At 43.3% G+C, this 14,897-nt stretch overlaps 1 protein-coding gene and 2 pseudogenes across 1 annotated transcript in view; 1 reads left to right on the top strand and 2 right to left on the bottom strand.

The window, feature by feature from the left end:
* Nucleotides 1-14,897, top strand: part of MSN (moesin) — a 62,138-nt gene that overhangs the window by 13,408 nt on the left and 33,833 nt on the right. The gene's annotated exons all lie outside the window — the stretch shown is intronic.
* On the bottom strand, nucleotides 69-12,490 carry LOC102880454 (annotated as a pseudogene).
* On the bottom strand, nucleotides 13,005-13,112 carry LOC112471893 (annotated as a pseudogene).

Genomic DNA, 14,897 nt, shown 5'->3' with positions numbered 1-14,897 from the left:
TTTTAAAATTAAAAAATTCAATTACAGTCGATATTCAATATTGTATTAATTTCAGGTGTACAGCATAGTTGGTTAGATATTTATATAAGATACAAAGTGAACCCCCTGATAAATCTAGTACCCACTTGACACCACACATAGTTATTACAATATTATTCACTATATTCCCTATGCTGTATTTTATATTCCTGTGATAGTCATCTTGTCTTTAAAGGAAATTTTTTTGTTTCTTACAGTGCTGTGCTAGACACCATGCAATAGACAGTCCGTACTGTTTGGTAGGGCAGACTTAAATACAGATAGACTTTATTGTGTAATTTTTGATTTGTGTTTTTTTTATTATGTAACTAATACATATTTGCTGTAAGAAATGAAACAGCACTGAAAAATATAAAATTCTCTGTCTTCTGCCCCTGACTCAGTTTCCCAGAGAGAATCACCAGTTAACCAGTTTTATGAACTGAGACTCCTTTTTAAATGCATTTGTATACATATAGCTTTAAACACGCATATAACACAAATCCATACAGTTCTGCAACTTTTTTTTATTACTATGTGGCAGCCATCTTTTCATGTCAAATCAGATTTTAATGTCTATATGAGCTCATTAATAAGCAAGTTATCAAATGAGTGGAACACTTTAAAATCCATACAAATGAAATGGGCCTATAGTCTTTGTCAAATGGAAAATAAAGGGAATGGTGTAGGGGCTTGCCTGCCTGAGAGAGAAGGCTTTCTAGAGAAGGTGGGAATCATGGCCCTTCTGTTGGGATGAAGGATAGGATGATGAAAGCTGCTCTCCTTTCTAAGCTCAGTAGACCCCACATCTAGAGATTGGTCTGATTTCAACTGTGCCTAAATGATCTTAGTGAAGTGTTTGGCAGTAGTGCATAGTGGAGTAATTGATAGTACGGGTATACCACTTTCCTGTACTTTACATAGCCCCACCTTCTGTGGTTTTGCCAGTTTGGGGTAGTTTGATTCCAAACATTACCTGAATGAGAACTGAGAACCCTGTTTCTCAGAAGATCTCTGGCTGTCGTAGCTGTCTGAGGTTAGACATAAGTGCGCGCGTGCGCGCGCGTGTGTGTGTGTGTGTGTTGGTGAAGGGACACATGCCTTTCCAGTCTTCCCCAAAGAAGAGCAGTGAAGCTGGATTAGGTTCCACCCCCAGCCCCATACTTACCAGGGATCTTGTCCAGGTGGCAGGAAAGTAGAATATTGCAAAACAGTCAGCTGTAGTTGAGCCATCCAGTTGAAAAGTTGAGGAGGATAGAGACTTGTGAAATACAAATAAACATACAATATATTTTGAAGAAAAATTCTAGCCCAGCGGCTGCTCCTGGTCTTAAAATCTTGCTAGTTTGAGAATATTGATCTTGTTGAAGGAGCCAGGCCAGGCAAGGAGAAGCAGAATTACCAGAAATGCAGGTTGTTTTCTGCTCACTCATGGCATCCCCCCCATCGCCCCGCCTTTCTCTTGTCTTCTTTGTTCCCAGACTTTAACAGTGGGTGGAGCAGAGCTTCTGCTTGCCCAGCCTGTAATCCTGGAGCCTCTGCCACCAGAAGATGACCTTGAGTGGGCTAGTCCTAGAGGCCACTGCAGGCATTGCCTTCCCCTTTAGACAAACAGGAAGCTTTAGACAAACAGATTCTGAGTTATTGAATCTTTCTGAATCCTTGTGGGGCAGAGAAAGCAAGGTTCTGAGATCAGACTCCAAAAAGGGAAAGGGAATGGCATTTTGAAGAATTTTTTGGGTTACTTCAGAAGGCTCGGATCCAAAGTATCTCTAGGCATTTATTGTAGGCCATGGTTATAGGAAGGAAGATCTGTGTTTCATTGCCGATTGTGGTTGTGATCTTGAGTAAGTCCCTTAATCTCCCTGATCCTCCTAATTTTTTTTTTATTGGTAAAGTGAGGATGATCATGATAGCCTCAGAATTGGTGGGAAACGTGAATAAGAGAACACTGGAAAGCCTTCAAATGTTAGTTCTGTAGAAAATCAAGCATACAGGATTCAGGTGCCTAGAGAAGCTTAAATTATGTTTTAACAGCCTCTGTTGACAAAGACAGTAGAGTGTGTCAGTGGATGAAAGACTTTTGCCTCACCATTAAGAATGATTATGATTCTTAAAAGAGTAAATAATACTTAGTTATCAGGAACAGTTCACTTCTATGGAACAGCTCATTTATAGACCATTTGGAATCAATGATGCATTGCCATATAGTCAGCTCTCAACTATCCATAACAAAACTTTCTTCTCCCAGCTACCTGTGGATGGCCTGTTTGTCCTAAGCCATATAAACCCAGGGAATGCAAACTCCCTTGGCTGTTCTGATAGTCCAAACAAGATGTAATTAGGTAGATATTTCCAAAAAATTTCCAAAGTAAAGTGGTTGGATTGCTACAGCTGAATTATTCATAGGTCATATGGATGATTGACCTTACCACAAGGAAAATGGTGAGCTTTGGCCTTCGGGGCAAGGGAAGTGATGGGATTCTACTTCCCAGGTCATTTATACCCTCACTGATCATCCCTCCAGGCTGTGAACTCAGGTAGGGGTGACAAATTCATGAGAGCGGGATTGAGAGGGAGACAACCTTCAGAGTGCAAGTAGAAAAGACCACTAGTCCCTACATGGACTGTTATTCCAGGGAGGGTTTGAATAGTTTTCTCTTCCCATAACTCCACTGGGATTCAACCTTTGTTAGGAAGAGCCAAGACTGAAGAAACCTTGAAAGAGGTAGAGAATTCCCTTGGCAAGTTCCTCTGGGAGGAAGGTATAAATTTAGGAGATGCCTTCCTGCTTTCCAAGTAGTTCCTTGTTTAAAACAAACCTGTCAGATATGAATTGAAGTAATCCCTTCACAGATTGGCTGGCATTGCCCTGCAAATATTTTCCAGTGTTCCTAGCTTTTCTCACCCCATGTCTGGACCAAAAAAAAAAAAAGGTCCCATACAGATACTGATAGTTCTCTGTTTATGGTATACATCATAATTGTCAAAGCCCTTTTTACCACTATTATGTCATTTGATATTTATTAACTCCAGTTGACAGATTAGGAATTATTATCCCCACTTTTTCATACAGGGAAACTGAGGCTCAAAGAGATTAAGTGACTCTGCAAAAATTACTTAGCTAGTGAATAAGGGAGACAAAACATGAGTAGGAAACAGAAAAGTTTGGTTTTAGACTCTGTATGAGGTGGGATGTGGACAGGGGACCCATGTGTTGTTTCATAAAGGCCTGGACTTAAGCTCTAGTTATGGTTCGGCCAGGTTCTGAGACTAGAAAGGAAGTTTCAGTTTAAAACATTAGACCCTTCCCCTGTTCCAGGGAGTGAGAATTGTTTGAGGACTACTTAGGCCTCGCTAATATAGGATCTTATTTTTACCTTGATGGGAGCCTGAACATTGTTGCAACTCGTTGAGTGGAGGAGATATTAGAGAATTATGGAAAGAGCACTATTCTGGAGTTAAAGAACTGGAGTTTAGTCTGGGTGCTGCTGCTAGCTTCCCAGGGAAGTTTTGGCCAAGCCCTTGCCCCTTTTTATGGCCATGGTCTGTTTTACAAGGAGTGGTTTGGCTGATCTCTGAGGGCCATTTCTGCTCTGAAAGTCTATGATTGATTCAGAAATGTTACTTTCCCCTAACAATGGAGGCTGGTCTGCTCCATCTTGGGTAGGGAATGGTGGTACACATCTCAAAAATAAATGTTCTCATTTTGTGGAGAACTGGGCCAAATGGTAACTCTATGAGCTCTGAGAGGTTGGAGGTTGTCAGTTATGTCTAGCTTTTGGAGGGGAGACCTTCATAGAGGGGCCTTGGGAATATTCAGGAACATAACTGGGTAGAGGGGTAGGCAGGTGAGGGTGTCAAGAGTCAGTCCAGGCCTGATCTGAGTGGAGAAGAAAGTGGTGCTCTAAAAAGGTAGTTCTTAGGGAACCCACCAGAAACAGGTGATAAGATGATATTATGAGATAGACAGTTTAATGTAGTTCTTGGCCATATAATCTCTGGTCATAAGTAGTTGATAAGCCCTCAGGAATGTGACACAGTCACAGGGAAATGTGTCACTAGAGTAGCCAAAGGCTGTGGAAACAGAAAGAACAGTTCTCCCTTGTCACCATCCTCTCTGTGTAGGATGTGAGGCCCTGAAAGTTAGGCCGTAGAAATGAGATGTGGCAGATGGATAAATACAGGTCATAATGGCAGATAAGCCTGGTCCTTTTGAAGAAGGAAAAGTCATAATACTTGCTTGATGTCAAAGCATGTGAAATTGAACTTACTAGTGCTGATATATTGTAATCTTTTTTTCCTTGGGGAAACATGGTTGAGAAAAGGGAGAAATGTGAACTTATGACTTTAGTGGTCCTAGGGGCCAGAATAAAGGTTGAGTTTAACTGTTAGAGTTGCCCTTCTTATAGTAGGGGGCTGAGTTTTCCATGGGGCCAGCTAGGCTCCTTGCCTTCTCATCCACTGGGGAAGTCCAGCTTGCCTATGCAGTTGATCTTGGTCAGCTTGTGGAAGCACAGGTAGACTCTGTTTAATTATGATGGCTTAGAGCTTTAGACATGAATATTTTTTAAGAGCTACCCTACAATATTCTAATGTTGGGCCAGGGTTGATAACTACATTCCTAATTGAAGTCTATGTTACATCCAAGAAAACAGTCTGAGAAAGGGGAGGCCTATGTCATGGCAACACAGAATGGTTACCGCTGAGTTGAGCCGAATCTCTGTCCAGGGCTCTTTTTATTTCACCTTTGTAGCTGAAGGTAAAGGTGGCCCTAATAGCTTAATTGGGCATTCTTTAAATTTTATCGTTAGGCCTGGATGAGATATGTGCCCCTCTCCTCCAAGTGCTGGAGGAAAGGATAGAGTTCAAAGTAACTAACTGGACCTAAGAGAGGTAAATGACTCTCTTCAGAGTACAAATTCACTGTCTGGGCATGAGCAGACCAGTGATGGCGGTGGTGGTAGGGGATAGAACAGGATGGGAAGTGAATAATGCTGTGGGCACCAAGGCATTCAGTTGGTGGGAACATTACAGGGAGTTGATAAGAGCTTATGGACCTGGTGACTTCATTCCTCAGCTCTATATGAAGTGCTGGGCTGAAACCCTGTCCTGTGTCCAAGGCAAGGTGCTTCGGAACTGAAGACTGCTTGTTCTCTGCTTCCTGCTTCTGCTGGATGGTCTTTACATCTGACTAGGCCTCAGCTCTTGCTGTTCCTATATGTTAAGAGTGCACCAAGCTCTATAACAAGTGCTGGAACCACATCATAGTGTGGTCTTTGATTATTTTCCACTGTTTTATATGTGGCAACCCAATGAGAGAATAAAATCCTATGGTATGAAAAGGAACTGTGTTCTAGGTCCTTCCAGAGGCACAAGAAGGTATTTACAATGGAGTACCAGGCAGCACCAGGAGGACATCTTGGTTTCTTTTTATTTCCCCACCAGCCTCCAAAGGAACTTTTATAGGAAGAAAGGTGACTGGGAGTTTTAGGGTGGATATAGCACACACTGCATTCTGTGGGATCCAGTAATTACATCTTTTCACTACTAGATGAAGAGCCCCTTGACATAAGAGCTTGTCGTAATCTCAATATTCTCAGTGTCCAGGACCCTGCCCCACAGTTTGCAGGTATTCAGTAGCTACTGAATTGGTTTGAAGGCATTTCTTCTCCTGTTCCCTCCCTTGAGTCAGACTAGATCCCATAGAAACCCTCTATCTCCTGGGGGAAGAATCTGGAAGCTAATGAGAAACAGGCTGTGTCTGTGTCTGAGCATTGGCCATCCATGGCACTCCTTGTATCTAGAAGCCCACAGTTTTTAGTAGTAATTGACTTTTAGGGTACACATGCTTTCTACGTACATGTTTTTCTTTTTCTTTTTTTTTCTTTTTTTTTCTACAATAGGGGCAAGTGTGAGGAGCAGGGGCATGGTGTGGGAGGTTAGAAGGTGAGCACTCCTGAATGTTTTTCTTCTTACCACTTCCTTGTAAGAGAAATGCTAACTGGACCCTGAGGATCCTAGATCTAGTCCAGAGGTGAAAAAGGCTTGCATGCTGTATGGACTATGGAGGCCTTTAACCTTGGAACTTTGTGATTTGCATTAGTTTCATTTGTAGCTCTCCCTCCCACTGAGTTAGGCATCTCCAACTTGATTTCATTTTATTCTCCAAACATTTTCTAGAGGGATAAGGAGGTAAACAAGCCACATATGTTCCTTTATTTTTTGCACCCTTAATAGGCCATGTGGGGTGGTCTCCTTTTTGCTTTTTTCTTCTTCAAGCATGCCTCTTTCTCTTCAAGGCCTGAGGTTGGAGGCAGTGGCCTAGTGGCTAGGCACTTCTTGGCTCAGCTCTTGGCCTGGGGTCTCCTACTGAGGAGATCAGCTTGGCCCAGGGCCTTTTTGGCATGTGAAGAGCCTTTGGGGAAGATGGTTAATGGTCTAAGCTTATCACCTATTTTCCCCCCAGTGTCTTTACTTAGGAAGGGAGTAGGCTACTGTGTATGATTGTGCGGGTTACTTATTTTTGGCTAACCTTCAGATAATACCCTTGCTGCCCATCTTCTAAGGAAAGTAGAATGTGAAGAGAGCAATTATTGCCAGTTTTAGGCATTGCAGATAGTATGTGGAGTTACTAGCCTGCCAATATTTGTTCTAGTCTAGCAGTTGTCAATCTTGCCTGCTAGGCCTGTTTTTGTATGTATTGTAAGAATAGGTTTCATATTATTTAAATGAGCTTAATTCATTTTATTTTTCTTGTATAAAATTATTTGGTGGCCACAGCTGGAGCCTCGGTCCTCTGCACAGAAATTCTGGTGTGGGTCTTTATAAGATAATCAGTGATCTACTAATAGGGAAACTTGGTGAACACAGTCCTTTTCCAGAGGTCGAGTGTGAGATAACTAACTATAGGTCTTGGAGATAGCATCAAAGGTAGCCTTGGCAAAGTTGTCCGGGTTGGCAGTACAGTCACTGGCTGAGGGATAATTTTCATCTTACTGGCTATCATCATCAGCTTCTAGGGCACAAGGGCCTGGTATGAGGCGTACCAGCACAGAGCAAGAGTGGCCAGTCACCTTGCAAGGGATGGTGTCGGGCTCGCTGGTCTTATTCCACCAGTAGCCTTGCCACACAGGGATGATGGAGATCTTGGCCAGGATGATGGCCCCACAGATGGCAGTGGCTACCTCCTTGGAACACTTAATACCCAGATTGACATGGCCATTATAGTCCCTGATGATGACAAATGCCTTGAACCAGGTCTTCTGGCCAATGTAGGTCTATTTTTGCACTGGCATAATCTTCAAAACTTCCTCTTTGAGGGATGCTCCCAGGAAAAAGTCAGTGATCTCAAATTCCTTGATGGGCGGGGAGAATAGATAGATCTCTGCCAGGAGCTTGATATTCATGTCCTTGACCAGGTGGCCCAGCTTGGTGACAGGGATCTGCTCCTTGTCCTTGCCTCTATGAGCTCTGCACCTCCGGGCCCTCTCACAGCGCCATCTGCCATTTGGTATTTTCTCAGTGAAGTCACATTTTAAAAAGCAATGTTTAAAAAGAAAAAAAAAAAAGAGGAATATGCAACAAAGATCATATATGGCCCCCAGAAATAGTTTAACCCCTGGTAGTCTATGCTTTATATTCCCAATTTATTATATACCAATTTCTTATAAACTCATGACTCCTTTATAGTCACCTCTTTCCTGAATCAGGTACATACATGTTAGGCCTTTGAACCCTAATTTATGATTGGGCTGCTTGTAGGCAGCCCTTTCCATGTTGGTTACTAACCAACCCATTCTGTTTCCTTCTCATGTACACTTGGAGTCATAGTCATGGGGATTAGAATTAAAATTGTATTCCTCTTGGAGTAGAAATAACCTAATAGATGATACTTTCCTCTAGCTCATTCTTCCTGTGTAAGACAGCTTTTCATCTCAGATGGCCCCAAATCTGATAAGTACACAGCTGCTATTGATAGTAATTAGGGAGATTTGAAAACAAAAACACAACAGTCCAAAGCTGTTCTAAACAGCGTATTCCAGAGCTGGGGCTAGCTCTTTCTGTTCCTTCCTCCACACTTCATCCCTGGCTTTGCTGAGCCTCCCAAAATCAAACCTGGCTTTTGAGAAGGTGCTTCCTTTATGTTCTTGTGAGACCATGCCTTAGAAGAGGAATTTTGGGTACTTTTGTAGTAAGACACTGAGACTGTTTGGAGTTATGGGGATATCACTATAGTGTAGCTCTAGTGATAGGCCTACCCCTGCAGGGAGGCGTTCCCAGCTCTTTCTGTAGCCCTTATACCTAGTGTTCTGGTGGGGATAGGAGGTTTGTACTATTTTAGCTATTGTGTGTTTATGTGGGTACATGCCTTTTCAGGCACCCATGTCCATTCATGCCAAGTCTTTGAGAATCCTGGAATAGAGAGAGTATGGTGCCAAGGCTGAGTCATTCTCCTGGAAAGGTCAGAGTTATAAGAATTGTTGCACTGGAGCTGCTCCTGAATGCCTTCTCTTCTTTCTTCTGCTATGCCTACCCTTCCCCAAACATACCTAGGATTGTAAATGGCCACCCAACTTCAGGCTATTAACCACTGAGATTCCTGACCAGGGGTTACCAGGGCACAAGGTGGTAAACAGTACTCACCAGGGCTCTTCCTTCTTTTCCCTTTCTCAATGTCCCCAAGTCCTATGTCTCTACCCCCAATAGTGTGGAAGACTTGGAGAATATGCACAAATGTTTCTAACCTTTAAGGACTAAACCATATTTGTAGATAGTGAGTGAGGTTAGCTTAAATGGTTTTAAGGTGACAATTAATGGTGAGCATTCTAAAGAGAGTTGCCTCAGGTTTTCCCATGACTGTTTTGGGTGTGGGTCTGGTCAATGTTGTTCAAGTGGACTTGAGAGAAAGGAGGGTAGTAGCCATAAAATAAATAAAGTAGGCCAGTTATGTAGAATCATTTTCTACCACTATTTATAGCTACATGACCTTGAGTAAGGCATTTAACCTTTCTGAACCTTAGTTTTCCATCTTTAAAATGGGAATACTAATGATACCCACTTCCTTGGGATTTATGAGAGAGAGAAGAGATCATGATTGTGAAAGTACACCATGAAGGGTGCCTAAGATATTGAATGTGCTTGATAAATGTCCCATTTATTTCTTTTATCATATTTGTCTCTCTTTAAGTATTTGAGATCAGAGAATTTTAGGACCCTAGTTAGGTTTTGCCTCTAATCTAGTGCTCCCTGTACTGTACTATCTTTGTATGATTTTTTTTTTTAATAGATGAGGAAACCAGTATTTGAAACAGTGATGCCAATGACTAGCCTAGTTTGTGGCCAGCCCCGCAGTGCCTTCCACTGCAGTCTGAGAATCTGTATAGGTATGTCTGTTACTTTGTAAAGAGAAGCTCCAGCCCTGGGGAGCTTAAAAGTCCCAGGATGAGGGAATGGGGAAAAAGAGAAAAGGTATATGAGACCCAGGTTAGACAGGATGGTCATGGGGTGCAAAGAATAGAGGATGTACAGAGGAGAAAATAATTAGAGGAACCTTACTCAAGAGGGCAAAATGATTTGTGAAATCAGTGGGCCCCCGCCGCTTTGCAGAAGGCCCACCCCAAGCCCCACCTCAAGCCCTTGCTGTTCTGGTAGCTTTCATTTCCTCTGTGTGTGTGTGTGTGTGTGTGTGAGAGAGAGAGAGAGGTAGAGTAAAGGGGGAGAGGGGTAGGGTATGGGTGCAGGGTGGGGGCTCTTAGTCTGGTCACCCTTCCAGTTCTATCTGTAGGTGGACAGGTTTTCCACATGGACAGAAAGTAGGTTGTGGTAGACTCTTTCAAGTTCTGGAGAGTGATTCCCCCAAGGTTTGTGGAAGCTAGGGTAGGGAGTGCTCATTAAGCTAAGCCGGTGCCTCGGTGGGGCTCTGTAAAACAGCCAGCTTCCTACCAATATCTCGTATATTAGACCGCCTTGTCTGATTTGTCTTCAGGGATTTCTGTCTATGTCTGTGACATACCTCTCCCCCAAATCTCATGAGCTAGTGCCTAATACTGCGGTGGCAGAAAAGTCTCTAATTTAATTATCTTCTAATAGATTCTAGGAAGAGAGTCAGGGAGCTGGGAAAGGAGACCTTGATTCTTAACTCTGTGCCTTTGAGAGGATTTTTGGCATATTTCCCTATGGCATTTGGAGGGCATATGTTATATTTCTTGCCTCTGTCCTTGTACATGCTCTTTCTCTTCCCCGAACAACACAAGATTCCCTTTCCCTTTGATATCTTTTTCCTGTGACAGGGTTATTTATCCTTCAGGACAGGTCAGCTCTTCCTCTAGAATCCTTCTATCTTCCCACCTTCTCCATTATGGCTTGGATACCCCTTTATGTTTCCTCATTTCCCTCTGATTACCTCTATCACGGCCCTTGCTGTATGGAATGGTAATTCCCCAAATATTTTCTTGTCTCTGTCTCCCAATAAAAAATACTCTCTCTCTCTTTTTTTTTAAGAAATACTCTCAATATACACTCACTTGCTTTTACACACACAGATGTGTAATCAATAGAATCATCTCAAGGCCTGATCCATATTGGGTGTCTGATAACTTGGTGGTATATGAACCAGCATGTGTGTATATTTATATGTGACTGTGTCAGGGATCCAGGTCCTTTCAAAAACAGCTGAGGTTGGTAAGGGGTGGCTTTATTTGTTTTTCTAGGTCTTATTAGAATTATAGGTAAATTTCAAAGGCTTGTTTTGGATTATGGAACAATGTCTATTCCCTGAGCCATTAAAGGAGGTTGCTGGCTAATTTCTGTAGAGATTCTGGTGGACCTCTTTCTGGATGCTGTCTGAAGAAACTAGATCAAAGTTAGGGCAGTGTAGGGGGCTGCTTCTTACTCTACCCAAAGACCTCTGATATGTGTGTGTGTGTGTGTACAGGGCAGTGGGGTGAGTGATTTCATCCATGTTCACTTCAGCATTAGGGGGCATGAAAATTTTATGTTTGTGGTGGTAGGGGTGCTGAAAATCCTGGTATTATTGACTGGATAGGTTAAACAATTTTTACTGGCCTCAGTAAGTTGGTAGCTGAGCTTGTGGATTGGAGGGAAAGATGTGGCCTTATCAACTCAAGAAAATGCAAAGCCATTTCTTAGAGAAGTTATAGCAATCTACATAGAGACCGAAACTAATAAGCTGGGTGTGTCATGTCCCTGCTCTCTTACCGCCTCACTCCAGGACTTTCCCAAATCATAGATACACAGAGTTCAAGGGCATTATTTGGGCTCTCTATACCTCTGTTTCCAGGTAGGTGACCATGACATATATGAAGACTGTGAGCTAGTGGCTATAAACAGAGATACTTAGGGCAAGTATAAAGCCCCTCTTCAGCCTTCACCACATCTACTGGAGGCAGGTGCTAAGAGTCAGTATTTTCTTAAGGCTTATGTGACAAACCTTTTTCCTTGATGGGGGCAAGAGTTAGATTGAGCTACAAGATTAGTTGTAGGGGAGCAGCAGGCTGGATGGGATTGGGGACAATCCTGTTTCAGAGTGGTTGGGCAAGGTCCTCCTTACAAGCTGTGATAACCCATCAATATCCCTTCCTCTGAGTTTGTTGGGGGACTTGTTCCTATGGTTCTGAAGTCTTTTTCTTTTTCCAAGTGGCCAAAGCCACTCTAGGCTCATTAAACTCTGCAAATCATGCTACTTTAGCAGAAATGCTGATATAGGCATCTAAAACCCATGTGTAGTGAGACTTGAATGATGTTCGGAGCCTTTTTTTAAAATGAGTTTAATGCATTTTTGCATCTCTTTGTTCATTAATCAAGGAAGAACATTGGCATGTTTTCTATTTTCTAAATGTAGTAGAATTTGTCAATTTGTGTTTTTCCAGAAAATTCATTTTTCTGGAAGTGCTTTGGACCGTCACTTTCTGTCTCTAGGCATGGATCCTCCAATCGTGGAAGGTGCTCCTAGTGTTAACTGATCACCTTTCCTGTCCCTGTCTGTGAAACTGGAAGATTTACTGCAGATTATTCAGCCTGATCAGGCAGAGAAGTCTAGCTCCCTCCCCAGTCAACCAAAGCCTCCTCCAGGGAGGGGAAGTGTGGTAAATGACAATATCTTTCCCCAGGCAGCCACGTGTTCTCTGAGAACAGGATGTGGGGAGGGTTGGGCCCCAGTCACAGGTTATGGGGGTGGGCACAGGAAAGTGAGTTGGTGATGTGGCCATGCAGGTTGGTGCCTGCCTCCTTGGCTTTGAGAAACATGAAGAGCCCCTTTATTTTGTAGTGTTCGCTTGCGTACACCTACCTACCCACAGCATGTCTGTGTTCTTACCCTAAGAAAGAACTGTAAATACCTGTAAATGAGGCCCAGCTCTTCAGGCTGGAGAAACTCACTGCAAGGAGTGGGTGGGCCCAGGTTGCCACCTGTACCAGCTAATGCCTTGTGACTCCTACAGCCATAGGCCATTTTGGCTAGGGGAGCTGGGCCCCAGCAGAGAATGGGGCGCTTCGGTGCCCTTCCACAGGGCCCCAGTAATTCTCCTCCCCTCAGATGGCTTCCTAGCACACTGAGGTGATTTGCATGTTCAATTTCCTTTCAGGCTCCATCCTCTTCTTCTCCCTGCCCCCACTACTTTTGCTGGGGACCTTTGGAGATGTGCTGTGTAGGGTGGGGAAAAGAGGATGTAGCTAGCTTCCTGTGCAAAGGAGGGTGGGGCGCCCGTCTTCCTGCCTGTCTGTCCACCACCCAGACGCCATTTACCCAGTACTTGAAGAACTGCCTGAAGAGTTGAGTTCAGTCATCAGACACGGAGAGGCTCTCTGAGGCATAGGGATGGAGCTTTGCTTTTACTGGTTTCTCTTCACAGTTCTCCACTGTGGGGATTGCCAGGTTCCCTTTTCCTGAAATCACAATGCTGGAAGGGCCTTTAGAGGCTGACTGATCCAACCACCTCAGATTACAGATTTGGAAACGGAGGCCCATAGAGTCCTTTCAGTCCCATAAGGAATCAGTAGCAGTGTTACGATGAGTAGAATTCTGATAAGAACAGATACTACACTTGATCTTAGCCAAAAGGCCGAGAAGTGATAACATGAGTAGAATTCTGGAAAGTTAGACCTGGAGCTTTCTCCCTTCCCCCAAGCTGCTAGTCCAGTTGTTTGCAAACTGTATTTGGCCGAGCTACCTGGGGAGCTGCAGCCCCCCTTCAACCAGAAGAGTTCTACTTTTGTGTACTTCATATTTTGAAGTTCCATGTGATTTTCTGTTTGAGAGAATAAAGAGGCAGGAAGCTACTAAAAAAGTAATAAAATTTAAAAACACTGAGAAAGACTTAGTACAGTTAAGGGACACTCGGACCTAAGTTACTGGGACCAAACCCAGAACAAATTTCTGGCCCACTGTTTCCTGGCTGGTTGCTCCCAGTAATTTGTGTGGCTTCCTCTCCCACAAGAATGACTATTCCCATGCTGCCTTGATTTTCCATCCCAAGGAGAGCCAGTCCCTCTTGTAGTAGCCTGAGACAGAGCTAGAGGCTACTAGATTTCTTGAATGAAATAAATAATAGGTAAGGCACTCTTGTAACCTTAATAAGAGAAATTTGGAAGGGCAAAGAACATTGTACTGATATTTGGGAAGACTCGGCTTCTAGTCTTGTCTCCTTCACACTTGAAAAAATTGCTGTTTACCTCACTGAGCCTCCATTTCTCCCTTCTATAAAATAGTGCTTGTCTCTGCTTTGCATTTCATACAGAGTTGAATTCAGTGAGAGAATGCATGTGGACAAGTGTCTTTTAAACCATAAAGAACAGCGCACATGAAGCTAGCATTATTATTGTATGAGAGTGAGCCATAGGCCTTGGAAGCATCTGGGTTGGATAATGAGATTGCAGGAGAAAGGAACAAAAATTTATCAAACATCTAATACATTCTCAGAGCGAAATCAAGTCCTTTTGTATAAGTAAAGGAGTTAATGTCCTCACAACAATCCTGTGAGGTAGGCATGATTACTCCCATTTTACTTGTAAAGAAACTGAGGCTTCAAGAGGTCTAGGACTTGGAATGTCCCAGCATCTCCCTCCAGAGCCCACACTCTCTGTTATATATGTTAAGAGTACTTAAAAATGTGCTGTGGTTTCCACTGGGGCTTTCCAAACCATTCTCTGCCCCACTCCGGCCTCTCTTATCTGGTAGGGATGTTGCCTTCATGTCTTATTGCTTTTATGTCTCAGTTCAAAGCTCTTGACCCCTAGCTTTCCTTAGTGGTACACTAGGCACGGTTAGGTGCCCTTTTGGACTTAAGCTGATAGAGGAGTCTTTTGTCTTTCCACAGCCACCGTTTCCTTGACAATAGGGGCTTCTTACTCCCCTGGAGAGCTGGTAGGAAGAACAAGGGATTTGTTGCTAGTCAGATCTGGCTCTTGTTCAAGGTCATACAGCTAGAAGATGGCAGTTCCTTCCCTTTATTGAGACTCAGTTTTCTCATTTGTAAAATGGGCTCAAGGATACTTTACCCCACATGACTCTCAACGAACTCTTTTTAATGTTTAACAACAAACTCTCTACTGAAGCCATGATTTGTAGTTTACCAATCTCTATGGTGTAAATACTCTCACCATGGTCGATTTCAAGCCACCAACCCTCATCCTTGAAGGAGGAGTTGCAAAGAGATGTGTGTAATCAGCTCTAGTGTGAGCTGGTTCCAGTGTACCATTATTAATCACATCTATCTTAGACTTTTACCCTCATGCCCCGCCTAACCTGCTCACATCTGTATGCAAATTCAGGACCCTCTCACCATGACTCCCCTCTTCCCCAGGTTCCCAGAGCATCCAGGAAAGGATCATTTAAAGTCTGCTCCTTGCTTGAAAGTTCT

Source organism: Pteropus alecto, unplaced genomic scaffold (assembly GCF_000325575.1).
Source record: "Pteropus alecto unplaced genomic scaffold, ASM32557v1 scaffold209, whole genome shotgun sequence".
Classification (NCBI taxonomy): domain Eukaryota; kingdom Metazoa; phylum Chordata; class Mammalia; order Chiroptera; family Pteropodidae; genus Pteropus; species Pteropus alecto.
Note: the sequence above shows the minus strand (reverse complement) of the source record. Positions and strands in the feature narration are given on the sequence as shown.